Below are 18,296 nucleotides of genomic sequence, written 5' to 3'. Positions count from 1 at the left end.
TTAGCTTGTTGTCGAAACAAGGATTTGTGATAAAGCTTCAGCAGAGACCCCGTTTCCCCATGATAATAACTCTTTCCCTTCCTAGAGAGATATTTCTCTCAATGTGTTGGTCGAAGGCTTTCATAGCCGGATGCCTGCCATAGATGTGGGTGAAACATCAGGAGAGAATGCTTCTGGCACATGGCCATACAGCCCAGAAAAGTCGGGGACTGCCTATATACTTGGGGTGATGTCAAAATGTCTTGAGCCACTTTGATGACCCTGGGACAAAGACAACGCAAAGTGCCAAACATGCCTTATAATCACCAATAGTTTCCATGTTTACATATTTCATTGGCAGAAAAAGTGCAGCCCTCAAGAATCAAGTTAGTGGAGTAAAAGCCATTGGGACCCCATGAAGCCCCAGACTCACTTGTTGCCAATCCCTCTAGCCATATCCCAAAGCAGGGAAGAAATGTAAGGGTGTCCTCTCATAGGGTCAGAATATGGTATGGTAAAGGAAGGCAAGAGATGTCGTCTGTGCCTGCGAAATGGTGCAGCTCTTCACAAGACATTACCAGGAGGCAACCATACTGTTATTATTTCCGGTCTTTGCTACTGCTATTCTTGGAAGTATGATGGCTTTCTCTGCATGGTTTTTGTCTGATGAATCACTTGCTTTCAAAAACCTCTCTCTCGGGGAGCCAATGAGTGATCTTCGGCCATCAGCCCTCCTTTCTTCGTCTTTTCTCTCTTTTTTCCTTCATGCATTCTTAATAGCCTCAGTGGTCTTTCATTTTGACACGGTGGTTTGGACGTCTTTGGGGCATTTACCATTTCAAACCATTTAGAACTATTGCTGACCGAGCCTTTTATTTTTACTATACCTTTGTTGGCCTTCTTCCAACCTAGCAGTTCGAAAACATGCAAATGTGAGTAGATCAATAGGTACCACTCCAGCAGGAAGGTAACGGCGCTCCATGCAGTCATGCCAGTGGCCACATGAGCTTGGAGATGTCTATGGACAATGCCGGCTCTTCAGCTTAGAAATGGAGATGAGCACCAACCCACAGAGTCGGTCACGACTGGACTTAACGTCAGGGGAAAACCTTTACCTTTACCTTTACCTATGTTGGCAGTTCGAATCCACGGGAGGGGGTGAGCTCCTGCTGTTAGTCCTAGCTCCTGCCAATTTACTAATTCGAAAACATGAAAATGTGAGTAGATAAATAGGTACCATTTTTGGTGGGAAAAGGCAAAAAGACACTCCAGCAAGACTGGAGCCCAGCAATGCAGAAGTCAACTGTAATCAACAATTCCTTGGCTATAACCTGATGTATCTGCACCTCATAGTTATCACACTTCGATGCCACTCCACGCCATGGAACCCTGAATGTGGTGGCTTGAATTTGAATTCCTTGTTGGAAAATGTTCACGCAGCTTGCTTGAACAACTAGAATTCCCAATCGGAGACTATCAACAAAGCTATGGCAGTTGACGTGGCATCAAACTGCTGTAACTGTGCTGTGTGTACAAAGCCTGGTAGTTATTCTTTACTGATGCCACCCCTCCATTGTTATATAAATATACATGTAAAATACAGGCAGATGCTTAAAAGAGAAGCACTATGCCAGGCATGGCATTGCACGCATTAACCTTATTGTGTTACTGCACGTTAACACTTCCTAAATATTGCTAATTATCATTAGAAAGGTAATTAGCATCTACCGGCTTTCTTGGGATCAAAGTGGATATCTTTGCATCCACAGATTGAAACGAAGGCATTGCGTGGCATTGAATTTTGGTCGAATTTTGTAAGCCGCCTTGAGTCCCCTTGAGAAAGGCAGGATAGAAATAAAGTAAATAAATACCCAATAAGCCCAAATCTGAATACAGGTGGGGTTGACTTGGCACATGAAACTCCCAACAGAAAATACTGGAAGGGTTTGGTAGGCATTGACCATGACTTTGGGAGCTGTAGTTCACCTACATCCAGAGAGCACTGTGGACTCAAACAATAATGGATCTGGACTCAACTTGGCACAAGTACTCAATAGGCCCAAATGTGAACACTGGGGAAAATAGATCTTGACATTTGGGAGTTGTCAAAAATGTTGCTAATAATAAACAATAAAAAATGTAAGTAATAAAAAATGGAAGACACAACAGCAGCCTCATTTCCCATTTTTGATTAGTTCTAGCAACATTTTTGACAGTCTATCCCAAGCATGGGCCAACTTTGTCCCTCCCTCAAGGTGTTTTGGACTTCAACTCCCTCAATTCCTAACAGCCTCAGGCCCCTTCCATTTTCCCCTCAGCTTCTATCAGCTCCAGCTCCATGCGGGGACATGAGAGAAGCCTCCCAGAAGGATGGAGAACATCATAACATCCGGGCAATGTCCCCTGAGCAACGTCCTTGCAGACAGCCAATTCTCTCACACCAGAATTGACTTGCAGTTTCTCAAGTCACTCCTGACACACACACAAAAATTGAATTCTGATCCTGTCTTCTGGAGATTTTCAAAAGTGAAACTCTCTGCCTTGGAGTCCAGTGGAGAAAGGGGTTGGACTAGATGTTCCATGTGGTCTCTTCCAACCCTAGGATTCTAAAATTCTATGAAATATGTGATGGAAACCTGGACACGTGCTGAAGACCCATTCCTAGACTATCTCACACCCAACAAAACTTCACTATTGACAACATCAAGAAAGGGATCAAGATGTAGAATCCTAGAATCCTAGAGTTGGAAGAGACCTGGTGGGCCATCCAATCCAACCCCATTCTGCCAAGAAGCAGGAAAATGGCATCCAAAGCACCCCCAATAGATGGCCATCCAGCCTCTGTTTCAAAACCTCCACCACACTCCAGGGCAGAGGAGAGTTCCATTGCTGAACAGCTCTCTCTCACACACAGTGAGGAAGTTCAATACAAGCTAGGACCAACTACAATGGTTGGCTTTTGCCTGAGCCTACTGGGAAAGGCAAGGTTTTGGCCCCTCCTCTCCCCTTCCTCTCTTATCCAGTATATCGCTAGAAAAACAAACACTGTATGGGAATCAACCTGGAGTGTATGCCATTCAGTAAGCCTATTTCTTCCCTGATCTGCATATAACAGGGGGAAAAAATACATATATCTTTGTCAATTGCCAGGGGGCTGGGGTAGAGATTGATTCTTTTCCTTTCCTCGTGCATCTATTGTTGAAATTATTTTATTAAATTAGTTGACTTTTCTTTAAAAGGTTCTCTGTAAGGTAAGGAAGCAATTCTGCCTCTTTCTACGCATAATCCATCATTTACTTGCAGTGAAGTTCATCAGTCCTCCAAGAAATAAAACCACACATTGTTGACAAAACAACACTGCCCCCTAGTGGCCAGTGCTACTACTGTGGTTTGAGGAAAAGAGCTCAGTGCCAAAAAATGGGTGGGGGGGGGGGGGGGTAATATAATCCATAGGTTGAGGAGAGACACTTGTCGGAGATGCAACATGGGTGAAGCGAATAATATCCTTACTCTTGACTGCTCCATCAAATAGGTTTTAACTCTAATGAGCAACAATAACTCATATCATTCAAGAGAAGGAGCTTGAAATAGTACAGATTACAGAAATTAAATAGCAACAGTCAAATAACACTCTTTTATCAGTCCGAAGCCAAGAGAGACCTATTCTCCCCATCTCCTGAAATAGCATTGGCTCAGCTAAAAAATCACCTTAGTTTTCCAATACTCCTTGCAAAAATCTTGTGCATACTCCGTTAACCTGCACCTACATAGCCAGGTAAACAAATACATCACTCTTCAGATGATGGCGATGTCTTTGCATCACAACAACATCACACTTTTATGCCATCTTTCCAAGGAGAGCGCATGTGTGGCGTGCAGGCAGGCTCAGAGTGCCTGTGCTTGCCAGGACCTGCAGCCGAGTGCCTCTTACTATGTGATGCCAAAAGGCAAACCAGGAGCCAGGACTCGCTCCTGCTTGTTGTCTTGTCGAGTGGATATCTATAGCGGGAGGGGCTTTCCTGTTTCGTGCTCCCAAAGAAACGAAAGACTCGAATGAAACGGGAGAAACGAATTGCATGCACAACTCTATTGCAGACACGTTTTTGTGGGCCACATGCCAGGGATAAAAGAGTGGGGTCAGAAATATCATATTTTACCTTAAAGCTCTTAGCAGAGGCCTTTCAACCTTTAATCCAAAAAATGCAAAAGTTGAAAAGCCATCATACTCCATGAAAAAAGGGGGCATGACATCGAGAGAAACCCACAGGGAGAAGCGAGGGCCGCAGGAGACCTGCATTCAGCCTCCAAACCTCCTCTTTACTTTTCCCCAATGCAAAAAAACAGTCACTAAAACAACATGTAAGAAAAAATCCCATTGCCAAACTCTTCAGGACCTGTCTAAAAATAAAGCTATCCTTTTAAAAGCCTTTTTTTCAAAGTTGCTAATGTGATTACAAGGAAACTGCTGGGGTAGAAAAGAGAGCGAGTGAAAGGCCTGGATCTGCCACAATCCTCCTGGGGTATCTCAATGGTTTTGCAAACATGTTTCTTGAATTTTTCCCCCGCCGCCACCGCCCCCATTCTTCCAAACTCCCTTTTATGTAACTCTGCGGATAACCTTGTTTGTCTGTTTAACTGCTCCTGTGATTATTATAAAACTTTAAAAACCCTACATTTCACCGTCGGTTTTTTGGGACGCATACCAATGCGAATTCCCTCCTTTTCTGTCTCGAAAGGGGAAAACATGTGACGTTCAGCAGTTGCGGGTGATCTGTTTCAAGTGAAACCCATTGGGGGGAATGAGATAAATGACAGGGACCCCAAGAGGGTGCCAGGGAAAGAAGCTTGCCATTTTGCATTTCCGTACATTTCCTTAAGGAAATGCGAGATTAATTAAAGAGAGTGCACTGCGAGAATAATCAAGATCACCTTGTGCTTTTTCATCTTTTATACTCGCACTTGACTAAAATAACGTCACGGCGCATTTAGCAGCTAACTCGGCTTTAATGAGAGAAGTAAGTGTAATTATCACGATACAGACCATTCAACAGCCCATTTCTTTCACACCGTAGCAAAAGAAAGAGTTGTTACTAATAATTAATCAAGTGAGGATATGAACAGTGAAAGTTACAGGATTCAGATGTTGTAAGGTACAGCATTACGTTGGGGTCCATCCGTACATGTCGCTGGATGAAAAAAAAGGCTGTGCATTACATTTGCCCAACTGGATTCAATGCACTGGACTTCCTGTCTTCCAATGTTATTCTCGGTGTATATATGTTATCAAAAACCCCAAAAGAATGAACCCCAGATTCCATGACTCAATGGGGACTAATAGGGAGCCTATGCTGATCTTCTCTCTAGATTAAAAACACCTTTTTATTAAGTTTCCTTAGACTGTTGCGCAAACACTACACCCACCTCAGACCTCAGGAGATGACCACACATTAGTTAACGTAATCCCTTCAAAATACCCTGAGAAGACACATGGACCACATAAAAGGCTTTAGGAAGAGCCAAAGGGGTTTCCTGATATTATTATGGGCTGGGCTAGCGCAGCGGGTTAAACCGCCAGCTATAGAAGATCCTGCCGACCGGAAAGTTGGCAGTTCAAGCCCAGGTCGGGATGACCTCCCACCGTCAGCCCAGCTTCTGCCCATCTAACTGTTCAAAAACAACAATGTAAGTAGAGAAATAGGTAAAAGATAAAATAGATAAGAGGTAAAAGGTGCCCTGAAAAAACATGCCAGCAAAAATCCGACCATGGATGACAGACTCCTCAGGGTGGAAAATGAAATAACAGCACCACCCCACAGCCGGATGCCGGAAATGAAAAGAGGGAAGCCTTACCATTGTTTATGTACTGTCTGTCTTTGTCAATTGTATAACGGCATTGAATGTTTGCCATATATGAACCTGTAATCTGCTCAAAGTCCCTTCAGGGAGATAGAGTGAAATATAAATGACGTATATAATTATCTGGTTTTATTCCTGGGAACATTTTCTCACCCTTATTGCTAGATCAGACCCCCTCCTTGGGGTCTCCTTTGAATTTGCCAACACCCTAAGCACCCTTTTGTCTACCCTGCTGGCACTGATTCCCTGTGTGGCAGAACAGGGTCGGACTGATGGCACTTGTGGTCTCTTCCAACTCTATGATTCTATAATGGTCAGCACCAAAGCTTGGAAAAAATATATTTTGCATTCAGTTCCCAGAATCCTCTCCTGCCATGTTGTGTAGAGGGCATGCTGGCAGGTGTCACCCAAAAAATAACTTTTCCAAAGTTTGGAGAAGACTTACAGTAGGATTATACCTGGCTATTATAATTCATGATTTGATTGAATGAGAAAGACCCAAAGTTAGAAGAAATCCCTGGTGATATTAGTGGGATATTTTGTGTACATCTCCAAACGTTGGGGTTCATCCAAATCGGGCTTTTTCTACATTGCCACATAGCACAACCCTGCCTATGAACACCCAATACATAGCTATACAAATGAAGCTTTCATTCTTCTGAACCCTTGAACTTGTGACATGGACCACAAAAGGTGGGGTCAGAGTTGACATCATAAGAACTTGGATTTCCCAGTGAAGAAAGAAGGCTTACATACAGTGCCACACAGAAGAGCAGCGGACTGGGAGAAGGAAGCCATCAAAGTTTCATTTGTGTGACCAGAGATCTTAGCAGGCAGCTAAGAAAGAATTACAGGGAGGAGAACACTTTCCAGGGAGTTAAGTGATGCCCGTTGGCCATTAGAAAGCTCAGCAGAGCTGGAGGACCCATCCGTTGTCCTTAAATCATGGTCGAACTGAGTTTTAAAGAGTCCAGATGAAGACAGATCTCAGCTGCCCAAGAGGAAAAAAGTGCAGAAATGTACCGCAAATGGTCACAACCAGCCAATAAATAAACTTACAAGTAGCCTCGGGAGAAGGAGTCTGAGCTTGGAAACTTACATTTCTTTTCAAAGTGGCCCATTCCTGCGGTTGTAGTTTCTGCAATTGTTTTGGTAGTGCTTTCAAAGTAAATCCTCATTATTACTCACTGCGAGGTTTAAAAGTAACTTACACTTTTTTATATTAACTGCTTCTGGGGTTCTTTGAGGCGCTGATTCAGAAAATTGCATTGGATGGACCACGTCAGCTCTGGTCTTCTATGGGTGAGCCGATGGCGACTGGTAGGTGGCATTATGTTCTGTATCTCCAAAGCTAGAGCTGATCAAGGGAAACAAGTGCCATTTTTGGAATCAGTAAAATCAAATACTGTATATACTCAAGTATAAGCCTAATTTTTCAGCCCTTTTTTTAGGACTATAAAAGCCCCCCTTGGCTTATACTTGGGTGAGGATCCTGGTTGGCTTATATTTGGGTCAGCTTATACTCGAGAATATATGGTACATTTATTATTTTTCTCTATTATTATTGGTATTATTACATGTATTATTTTACTCTATTATTATTACATTTATTATTGTACTCTATTATTGTTGCTACTATTACATTTATTTTACTCTCTTATTATTATTATTATTAGTACATTTATTATTTCACTCTGATCTTATTATTATTATTAGATTTATTATTTTACTCTATTTATTATTACATGTATTATTTTCCTGTGTTTATTATTATTACATGTATTATTTTACTCTATTATAAAAGGACACATAAGCACATTTACATTGAAGAAGATGAGAATAATGATTGGATCAGAGTTGGACAGTCTTATCTTAAATTAGTGCTTGATGTAAATATTCAAAAACATTTAACCTACTGATGCCTCAATTAATGTAATTTTATTGGTATCTATTTTTATTTCTGAAATTTACCACCCTCGGCTTATACTTGAGTCAATGATTTCCCAGGGTTTTTTGTGGTAAAATTAGATGTCTCGGCTTATATTCGGGTCGGCTTATATTTGAGTATATACGGTATATCTAGAAACAGGGCTGACATTTGAGGCACCAAAATGTGTATTGGCCAGGGTTGTTGTTGTTGTTGTGTGTTGGTCAGGCTTATGGAACCTCAAGATGGGACCGCGGTGCCGCACCAGGTTAAACTGTTGAACTGTTGAATCTGCTGATTTGAAGGTTGGCAGTTCGAAGCCGCAGGTCGGGGTGAGCTCCCGCTGTTAGTCCTAGCTCCTGCCAGCCTAGCAGCTCGAAAACATGCACATGCGAGTAGATCAATAGGTACTGCTTTAGCGAGAAGGTAATAAAGACACCCATGCAGCCATGCCAGCAACACGACCAGGAGGTATCTATGGACAACGAGCTCCTCGGCTTGGAAATGGAACAAGAGTTGAGCACCGCCTCCAGAAAGCTGGAGATGAAAGGAGAAGCCTTTATCTGAATCTATCTGATTCTTTCTCCTAAAATGCCCTTTGGTGGCAAGAGGGCTTTGCCAAACACATACCAGACATTTGTCAAAGCAGAAGTCAGTGGGGAAATCAGACCGTTCACTCAGGCGGCAGCAGGGAGTGTATGAAGTCGCAAATACTTTGGCAAGGCCCGCCGGGACCATGTAATCAATTCCGGACATCACTTTCCAGCGAGCCCCCCTCCCGCTGCCAGGCTGCTTATGTTATGATCTCAATTACGGTCTCAGATAATGATCTCAGATACGGAGCACAGTAATTAAAGCTTGGAAGAGACACACCATAAGCCAAAAGACGGACATGACGAGAATGAACTAACACTCCTGCGTGACATCCGGAACCCTTTGCTTCGTTTTATATTGTGTATGCGTGCCATTAAACTGAAGCAACTCTGCTGAGGAAAACCCAGTGTTAGGGACTGGCCTGGAGGGGAAGTAAAGGAGAGAATTCCAAGAGAGCAATAAAACAAGCCTTTTATTGTTATCACAGCTGATGATAAGGCAAACAGCCATCCATACCCCAAAGGGTTGTATCATGGAAATGGCCGCCGCCCCATGTGCGCAGTTAACAAAGAATATATATCTGTGGCTTATCTAAAATTGACCAATAGCTGAGGGTTTTCCTCACCTTCCACACCCACTTGGCATAAGTGATACCTGTGACCTCACTTGTTGATTTCAAGCTAACTTTTGGTCTTGGAACTTCCTGGAGAAAGGCACCAGCTCACAGGAAGGGAGGAGCATTTGCAAAGGCAAAGCCACATAGGCAAAAGTTTACTATTTTCTGGCTTAAGGTCCCTTCACCAGGAAAGAATGGATGTGGACGTGTAGGCAAAGACCTATAGCTAGACAGGTTATAGAGTAGATATGAGCATATCTCATCTCACTAGTGGTTTTTCCTTCCAAACTTCTGGATTTCCTGTAACATTCTACATGCCAAAGATTTGGGCAGAAATGGGGGAAAGTTTTCTTTTTGGACTAGAGGAGGAAGAGTGGGATCTGTACCCCGCTTTTCTCCCAAAACAGCTCACAACTTTAAAACGATACTATCTGTCTTGTCTGGATTAAGTTTCAATTTTTTGCTGATAGCAGATCCCGGTTTAGGACCAAGACAGCTTCCCTGGCTTTGGGTGGAAAGGACTAGTAGCGTTGGGTGTCAACTGCATATATGAGGATTGAATGAAAAGTAATGCCTCCACCTTCATTACTTGGGTTTGGATGGGAATATTTTAATAAATCAAATGCAGAAATAATCCTTAGAATGTGCTCTTTAACTACCACTATTCACTTTTCCACATAATTACCAGACAATTGGATACATTTCTGCCAACGATGAACAGTTTTTCTGAAGCCGTCACAGAAGAAGTCGACACTCGGTTTCTGCAACTGTTGTCACACAGTACCCATTGTGCACAGATCTTCCGATAGCCAAGCAAAGCAATAATGTGACCCACACTTTCTTGTGAAATGCCGATTATGCTTGAAATTTCTCCCTGAGTGATACGATGATCGTCCTGAATCAATCTGTCAACCTGTCAACTCTTTGTTTGTCACGCAAGTCAGATGTTCCCACCTCAACATCTTTAAACTTACTCGCCCAGCGACACACAGTACTCACATCAAGACAATCACCATAAACAGTTGCATTCTCTGGTGAATTTTCTTTGTGGTGACACCTTCTGCTGCCAATAATTCAATGACTGCACGTTGCTTGAGTCACATTGACCGACCGTCTGTGCAGGGTTCCATACTTTGCACTTTAACAACACAACCATTCAATGCTAAGGCTTCCTGCCAAACGGAACTGTAGAGGAGAGTCTACTGAACAAGCCAGTGCCTGCCACAGACCAGGACTGCCATCTATTGAGGAGTTACGGAGGTGGAGGCATTACTTTTCATTCGACCCTTGTAGATGGCATCACACTCCACATCTGCAACGACACACTCCTCCTGTCCAGTTCCCTACCATTAGTTGTGATCTACCTCTGCAATGGGATGGAGACACATTTACACCCTTGGTTCTTTTTTTTTTAAGTACGGGAAGGAAATTACCCCAATGGAAGAAATTCGAAGAGTTCCTGGATATTTATTTTATTTTTCCAATTCCAATGGCTGATTCTTTTTTAAGTGCGGAGAGCTAGAAAGGGCTATTTTTGGTAACCTACTTTCAGAGGTTCGTTGCCATTAGATCAAGCTAATTGCCAGCCTTGTATTCCACTTGGCAACTTGTTAAACTAATTGAACGAATATAAGAATATAATGAACAATTATAATGGAGTTTATAATTAGCTGGCTGGAAAGGAACCTGGCACAAAAATATTTAAAATGCAAACGTTTTACAGAATACTTGAGGAAAAGGTGGGGAGCAGGGGAGCGTGGGAGAGAGAGAAAAACTAGACAATGGTACTGAATTCAGTTAGAACAAGACCCATCCTAACCATAAAATTATTGAGATAATATTGGGCAGGGCTTGGAAAAGTAACTACTAGATCACAGCTCCCAAAATCCCGCAGATATTCAACCTGTAATACAGTCTAGCCATTCACGAGTGGCTTTGCATGAATATTTTGGTTACGAGGGGCACGGAACAAACGCAAACAGAAAGGAAAGAAACGGCTTTCTTACTAAAATAGGAACCCAAGCCCCAGCAGAAAAGCAGAAAACAAATTCTGGATTTGCATGAAGAAATCTGCGCTTCGCAACCGGTTATCCTTTAATACCTCACTGAGTCACGAAGAGCAAACGGGAGAAAAAATGTAGCGAACGAGGATTAACAGAATTCTGGAAAGTTTAAGCTTAGAGGAATGAGAACAAACAGCAAACAAACAGGCGTCCCAAACGCATCCTAATAGCATTCTAATTGACATACACACACAAATATCTCAATCAGAGGATAGGAATAGTGTGGCCCTCCAGATATTGTTGGGTTGTAACTCCCAGCATACGTTGTGCTGTCTAGGGCTGCGCAAAGCCAAAATACAAAACATCTAGAACAGGGGTCCCCAAACTAAGTCCTGTGGGCCAGATGTGACCCTCCAAGGTCCTTTACCTGGCCCCTGTCCTAAACTTTAGACTTAGGGTTGACCTAAGTCTACCTGGTCTTTGGAGGTCTCTTTGCTTAGCTACAGCCTTATGAGACCATCTAGATGACTTTGGAGGTCACTTTCCTTATTTATGGTCCTATGAGACCGTCTAGATGGCCTTTGAGGGTCCCTTTCCTTACCTATGGTCTTATGAAACCATCGAGATTATCTTTGATGGTCCGTTTCCTTATCTATGGTCTTCTGATGGCCTGATGAGATCATCTAGATGGCCTTTGAGGGTCCCTTTCCTTACCGATGTTCTTATGAGACCATCTAGATGGTCTTTGGAGGTCTCTTTGCTTACCTATGGTCTTATGAGGTCGTCTAGATCAGGGTCCCCAAACTAAGGCCCTCCAAGGTCATTGACCTGGCCTCTGTCCTAAACTTTAGACTGAGGGTTGACCTAAGTCTGAAATGACCTGAAGGCACACAACAACAACAACAATCCTAATTTTGGACTATTGCATCATAGCCCAGCCCCCCAACAATCTGAGGGACTGTGAATCGGCCCTCCACTTTAAAACTTTGAGGACCCCTGGTATAGTCCTTGCTATCAGTTTTTGAAGGCCTGAACATTCCCAATGCCTGACGTGGAAGGACGGTGCTTGTTACATAAGGACAGTTGGGGTGCACGTGGGTTGCAGATCATCCATTTGTTTGGCTGTGTTTCTCTCCTTGTATGAAGCTATGAGGCCTGCTAAGTTCTGTAACATATAATTACTTCCATGCAAAAATGCAAGGATTCTGCGCGCTGGCCACGATTTGGATTCTGATGTGACAATTCCATTCAGTTACCTACTTGACCTTGTAAATTGAATGCCCGCGAGGCCATTGTTTCTCTCTCTTCTCCTCTACATTCAATTTACTTCTCCCGGGGGGGAAGAAATACTTGAACACAGCGTCATTTAAATCCAACCCGGGAAGGAGAGCAATGGCTTTCATTTTTCTTTTATTAGCCATCTCCTCCTTCCCCACTTCTCTTTATTCTTGTAACAATCCAAATTCTATTACACAATTGTACTTTATAACACACGCGTGCTCAAAACCCACAGAAGTTTATGCTTTTCATTTCTCGCTGCGGAAAGTGGAAATATAATATTTGAGACTGGAGTGATAGATTGGCTTGTCAGGATGTTGTGAGCTGTTCCATCAATGTGGCAATGTTGTTTATCGTCCCTTGGGATAAAAAAATGGTTTATTGCACACCATTAACTGTATGTGGAGCCCTACAATTTCTGGGAAAGGAGGTACAAGTTGGCTTGACACCATTATCCCTTTGGACTGCATCCCACCATGTTTGTGGTCGAACTGGCCATGGACTGCAAAAGATCTTGAAACAGAGATTGGCAACCTCTTGCCTCCAACCCCCATGTTGTTGGACTCCAGCTCCCATCAAATTCAGGCATATTAATCAATGGTCAAAGACATTAAAAACTGGAGGACTTCATCCCATGAGGAGAGAGGGAGGTGTTCGAATCTTAGTTCAACAGGGACAATAAATGCAAGATACTCCACTTGTTGGACCCATTTTAGGAGGCAACCCCTGGCAGTGAGACCAGAGAGAAGCCTGTTGGCAGAAACCCAGGCAAGTGATCAGTCTTAGCTGCCCATTTTGAGTGAGTCCCTGCTGTGGCGAGCATACAGATTAGGCCCAATTGAAATTAGCCAGCAAGCAAGGATAAACGGTGATTTTCAGCCAAGGAAGATTTTATTATTTGCAGATAAGATGCTAGCTAGTGATTCATTCACAAAGTAGGTAGCATACAGAATGCAGTTTCACAGCCCTTTTTATATATAGGTTGCAGCCATGCCTCTAATTCTGACTAGTCACAGAGAGGGGCTTGGCTCACTGGCCAGCATGGGCTAGGACAAGGGATGATTAAGTGTCGATGAATGGGGTTCCTTTTACTGAACAGGAAAAATAACAAAGTGATTGAGGGCATCTCTGGCCCTACCCAAGAATGCTATTGTGTTATGAGATGAACATGGCATGGCCCATTAATAGGGCTGGGCTGGCGATTCAAGACCCGAGAGAAACAAAACATCATATATTGATACAATCATGCAAAAATGACAGAGGATGGGTTTTGGCTGTAGAAATGCTGATTCCGATGCGAGCATTCCCGTTCATCAAAGGTGCAGGTGGTGAAATTGGTTCTTTCCCAAGGGCGGGAAGAGGCGATTTCCCCCGCCTGAATCAATAGGAGTCTAGTGGAGCCCCCAGTGGCGCAGCAGATTAAACCACGGAGCTGTTGAACTTGCTGACCATATACCCATGTTGGGAAATGAAACAAGTCATTTCTTTTCTGAGTTAAAGACAGCCACTAGCTCACGTATGAGTCTGTTCCAACCAGAAAAATGAGGATCAAACCAACATCTAGAATGGGGATCCAAATCTAATCTCCTTTCCATGTGTTCCCCACTTTCCGCCATTGCCGCTGTTGTTCTTAAAGCGACAAAGTTATCCCGCCATTGGGGAAGCTGCTGTCTCAAGGCTTTACAAATAATACTTTCGACGGCCTCCCTGGAAATTTCAATCAGTCCCACAACCCGCAAAAGCGCCACGCTCGCAACAAAACCTTTTAATATTTGGATGGCATCGGAATTGACTGGTCTCCCCTTAAATCTAATCATAGGTTACGCTAGGCAGAGCTGAGAATACGGCAGCCATCAATACAGATTTTGAAACTGTATGTGGCAATCAATACAAGCCATCATCTAGCAGACGGTGGAATTTGATTTGTCTGCGCTCCCCCCTCCACGGCCCCCACTCCCCACATCTTGGCTTGCTTTTAAATCAATCTGTCATCGGAGTTGCTAACGGCCAAAGCGAGGGGGCCATTCCATTTATTTATTTCTTGCTGCGGAGTTCCATAACCAAGCCCAGGAATTTGAGACAGCTGTTGACTTCATAGCATACCTGGGCTGACAGCATGGCTGGCTCCATCATGAGGCGTCTTGCATTTCCCAATGAAGCCAGAAAATAGTAAACTTTTGCCTCTGTGGCTTTGCCTTTGCATATGCCCCTCCCTTCCTGTGAGCTGGTGCCTTTCTCCAGGAAGTTCCAAGACCGAAAGTTAGCTTGAAATTAACAAGTGAGGTCACACGTATCACTTATGCCAAGTGGGTGTGGAAGGTGAGGAAAACCCTCAGCTATTGGTCAATTTTAGATAAGCCAAAGATATATATTCTTTGTTAACTGTGCACATGCAGCATGATACAGCCCTTTGGGGTATGTACAGCTGTTTGCCTTATTATAGCTGTGATAACAATAAAAGGCTTGTTTTATTGCTCTCTTGGAATTCTCTCCTTTATTTCCCCTCTGAATGCGCGGGACGAACAAGGCCAGTCCCCTACACCAATAATGAAGATGATTCTCATAGGAAAGGGCCTCATACTATACCAAGTTGGATCTTTGGTTTAGTCATCCCAATATTTTCCTAAACAACTTTGCAGGCGCTAAGACATTGACGTTCTTTCCCATCAACCCAAGCTCCTTCTACACTGTCAGGTCAATCCAGTTTTTGAACCCATATTATCTAATTTGGATTCAATTACATGGCAGTGTCGACTCATATAATCCAGTTCAAATCAGATAATCTGGGATCAGATACTGGGTTATATGACAGTGTAGAAGGGACCCCAATTTTCTCATCTTATTCTTTTGAACTTAGGATCTTCTGCATCCATGGCAGCTGCTCCACCACTGGTCTATAGAGCTTCCCACCAGACTGTGCTGTGCTAGTGATGTGATATATTGTATATATATGTGTGTATTGTGTGTTGCATGTGTTATTGCTAGTGGTGTTGCAGCGTTGTGGTGTAGTGTAGTGTGGTGGTGTATGGTGCTTATGTTGTGCTGTACCAGTAATGTAATGTATTGTATGTACTACCTATAACTTGTAAGCCACCCTGAGTCCCCTTCGGGGTGAGAAGGGTGGGATATAAATGTTGTAAATAAATAAATAAATATAAATACTGTAAGTAAATAAATAAATTGTTAATTTTTTTCCTTCGAATAGAGAACACCAACTAACAAAAGCGCTGGAAAAGCAAACACACCGTAAATTTCTTTCACATGTGCCTTTCAATATGTCAAATTTATTTTAATTTTCTCTCGATATCTTTGCCCTTCCTGAAGGCTGAGTACATACCGGCAGAAAGTCTCCAATGTTCCCCCACTGCCACCTCAACCCACACATTTCCAATCCAGTTTTCGCCAGTGGAATGTAATAATGCCTCTACCGACACATTTCCAGGAGATGAAGGATAGCAATCTAACACGTTGCAGGCTCTCCAAGCTACGTTCGGACTATCTCTAGCACTAGATAATCATTTCCCCGCCTCCCCACGGTATTTAAAGTTTGCATGCCACCCATCCCTTCTCCTCCGTCTCTGCTGTCCTCTGACGGAGCAGCGAAACCGTTCCAAGCCAGAGACAAAACCTCTGAAGCGAACGAAGCATGAAATAGATTTGGCGATCTCAAACAGTCGGGTCACTTAAAAGACTCGGTATGCTTGCACTGGGTGGATTCATCTCGTACCAGACGCTCTCCTTGGGATCAGTGTAGTCTTTCATTAATTCGTGACATGTCAGATATCAGGATATATCTGGCTGGACATGTAGCAAAGACAGGCGCATACCAATGTCTTACCAGGAAAAATCAAGCAGCTCCAGTTATTGACTGAAGCATATATTTGGATACCTGGAGCAGAGACCCAAGGATGGTAGGACTAGAACAGTGGTTCCCAAACTTATTTGGCCTGCCACCCCCTTTCCAAATCAGTTTTAATCCCCATAAAGACATATGTGCTATAGTCCCATGTTGGACTGGATCCAACAATCCTGGTGCCTTCTAAGTGCCTTCAAACCCCTCCAGTAGGTTGAGTTCATCATGTGGGTTCTGTGTGGTCCAGGTCCATCATCGGTGGAAGTACAGTTTCTCTGGTTGTGGGTGAACTACAACTCCCAGAAAGGAAGGTCAGTTCACCTCCCAAACCCCTCCAATAATTATTATTTCTAGTGATGTTGTAATCTGCCTCGAGCCATGAGGAGAGGCAGGTAAGAAATAAAAGTATTATTATTATTATTATTATTATTATTATTATTATTATCATCATCATCATCTAGAACAGGTCCCGTCCAGATATTTCCAAACCAGACATTGTGCAGACTGGTAACATTTCCACCTTCTCACCTTTTAAATTCAGCCCACTCGCCTACTTCCAACCGATTCCAGGCACTGTTCAAGCCTATTGACAGCATCTTTGGTGTGAAGTGACAAGCAATAGAGCTCAGTGTCACCAGGATATTGGGCACACATCTCGGAATTACCTCTCTCAGCAGCTCCATACAGATGATTAATAACATGGGAGAGAGAACAGAACCCTGTGGCACACCATATGCCAAAGGCATATGGTTCACTGCCATGTTCCTCTTCACTGGAAGTCACCTTTCAGTCTCTCTCTCTTTATCCCTCTCACTCTGCAACAAAACTGAAATGCCAATTTTATTGGGGGGAGCATTGGGAGGGTGCAAAAACGGAACCCAAAACCAGCATTGCCCTCCAGCTGAACTTTGCTCGGCTGTCAAAAGGTTTGCGAAGAAGCAAGCTATATCTATATCTATCTATATCTACTTCCTCTATATCTATATCTATTTATATCTATCTATCTATCTATCTATCTAAGATGTAATGTGCATTTTTCCCATGGAGTAAACAACAAAACTACTAAACCAAATCACACCAAATTTGGCCACAAAAGACAGAGACATCCAATGTATGTCTTTCAATTTTAAAAAAAAAAACCCTAGAAAAATAAAGTCCAAATTGTAGAGGACGAGGAAGAGCCGTTCTCCCCCGGCTACCCGTCAGAAGAGTAGGCCCTGCCCCCTTTAGGCCTCATTCACTTTGTGTCCTAGCAACCCCCTTAGTTGTGTTCCTCAATACTTTATTTCCCATACCACCACACTTTGCCACAGCAACGCGTGGATGGACACAGCTAGTATATATATATCTATATCTATATCGGGAGCAGAATGAGCCCCCGCTGTTAGCCCCAGCTCATGCCAACCTAGCAGTTTGAAAACATGCAAATGTGAGTAGATCAATAGGTACCACTCCGGCGGGAAGGTAACAGCGCTCCATGCAGTCCTGCTGGCCACATGACCTTGGAGATGTCTATGGACAATGCCAGCTCTTCGGCTTAGAAATGGAGATGAGCACCAACCCCCAGAGTCGGACACGACTGGACTTAACATTAGGGGAAACCTTTACCTTTACCTATATCTAAATCTATCCATAATAAAAGTAAAAATCCTAGGTACTGGGATTTATAGTTCACCTGCAATCGAACCCCACTGATGATGGACCAGGACCAAACTTGGCACACAGAGCCCTCATAACCAATAGAACATATTGGACAAGTTTGGGGAAAAGGGAGTTATAGTTCACCTGCATCCAGAGAAACAGTAACCCCCACCGATATTTGATCAAAACCACACTTGAGAAGCCTCATGACCAACTGAGCATACTGCAGGGGTTTCTGGGAATGGGCTAGTGTGAAATAGAGCAAACTCCAAATGATGGCTTACCAAGGACTAGTATCGTAGGTGTTCTGCGAAAAGCAAGGGAATTGCATCCGTTCCTGCGCTAACCGCTGAACTTGATCTCTGCAAAAATGCCTGGCTAGCTTGCGGTTCTTCTGGATGCATGCATGGGAAACATTAGACATAATGATGAGGAATTGCACCGACAGCTGTTGCTTTATCAATGTCTCTGTGTGGAGAGCCAAAACATATTCTGGAGGCTCACCTTTGGGGTTGGCTAATGGAACCGCTCGGCTGTTTTGCATAAGCG

The sequence above is a fragment of the Anolis carolinensis genome, chromosome X (assembly GCF_035594765.1).
Source record: "Anolis carolinensis isolate JA03-04 chromosome X, rAnoCar3.1.pri, whole genome shotgun sequence".
NCBI lineage: Eukaryota > Metazoa > Chordata > Lepidosauria > Squamata > Dactyloidae > Anolis > Anolis carolinensis.
Note: the sequence above shows the minus strand (reverse complement) of the source record.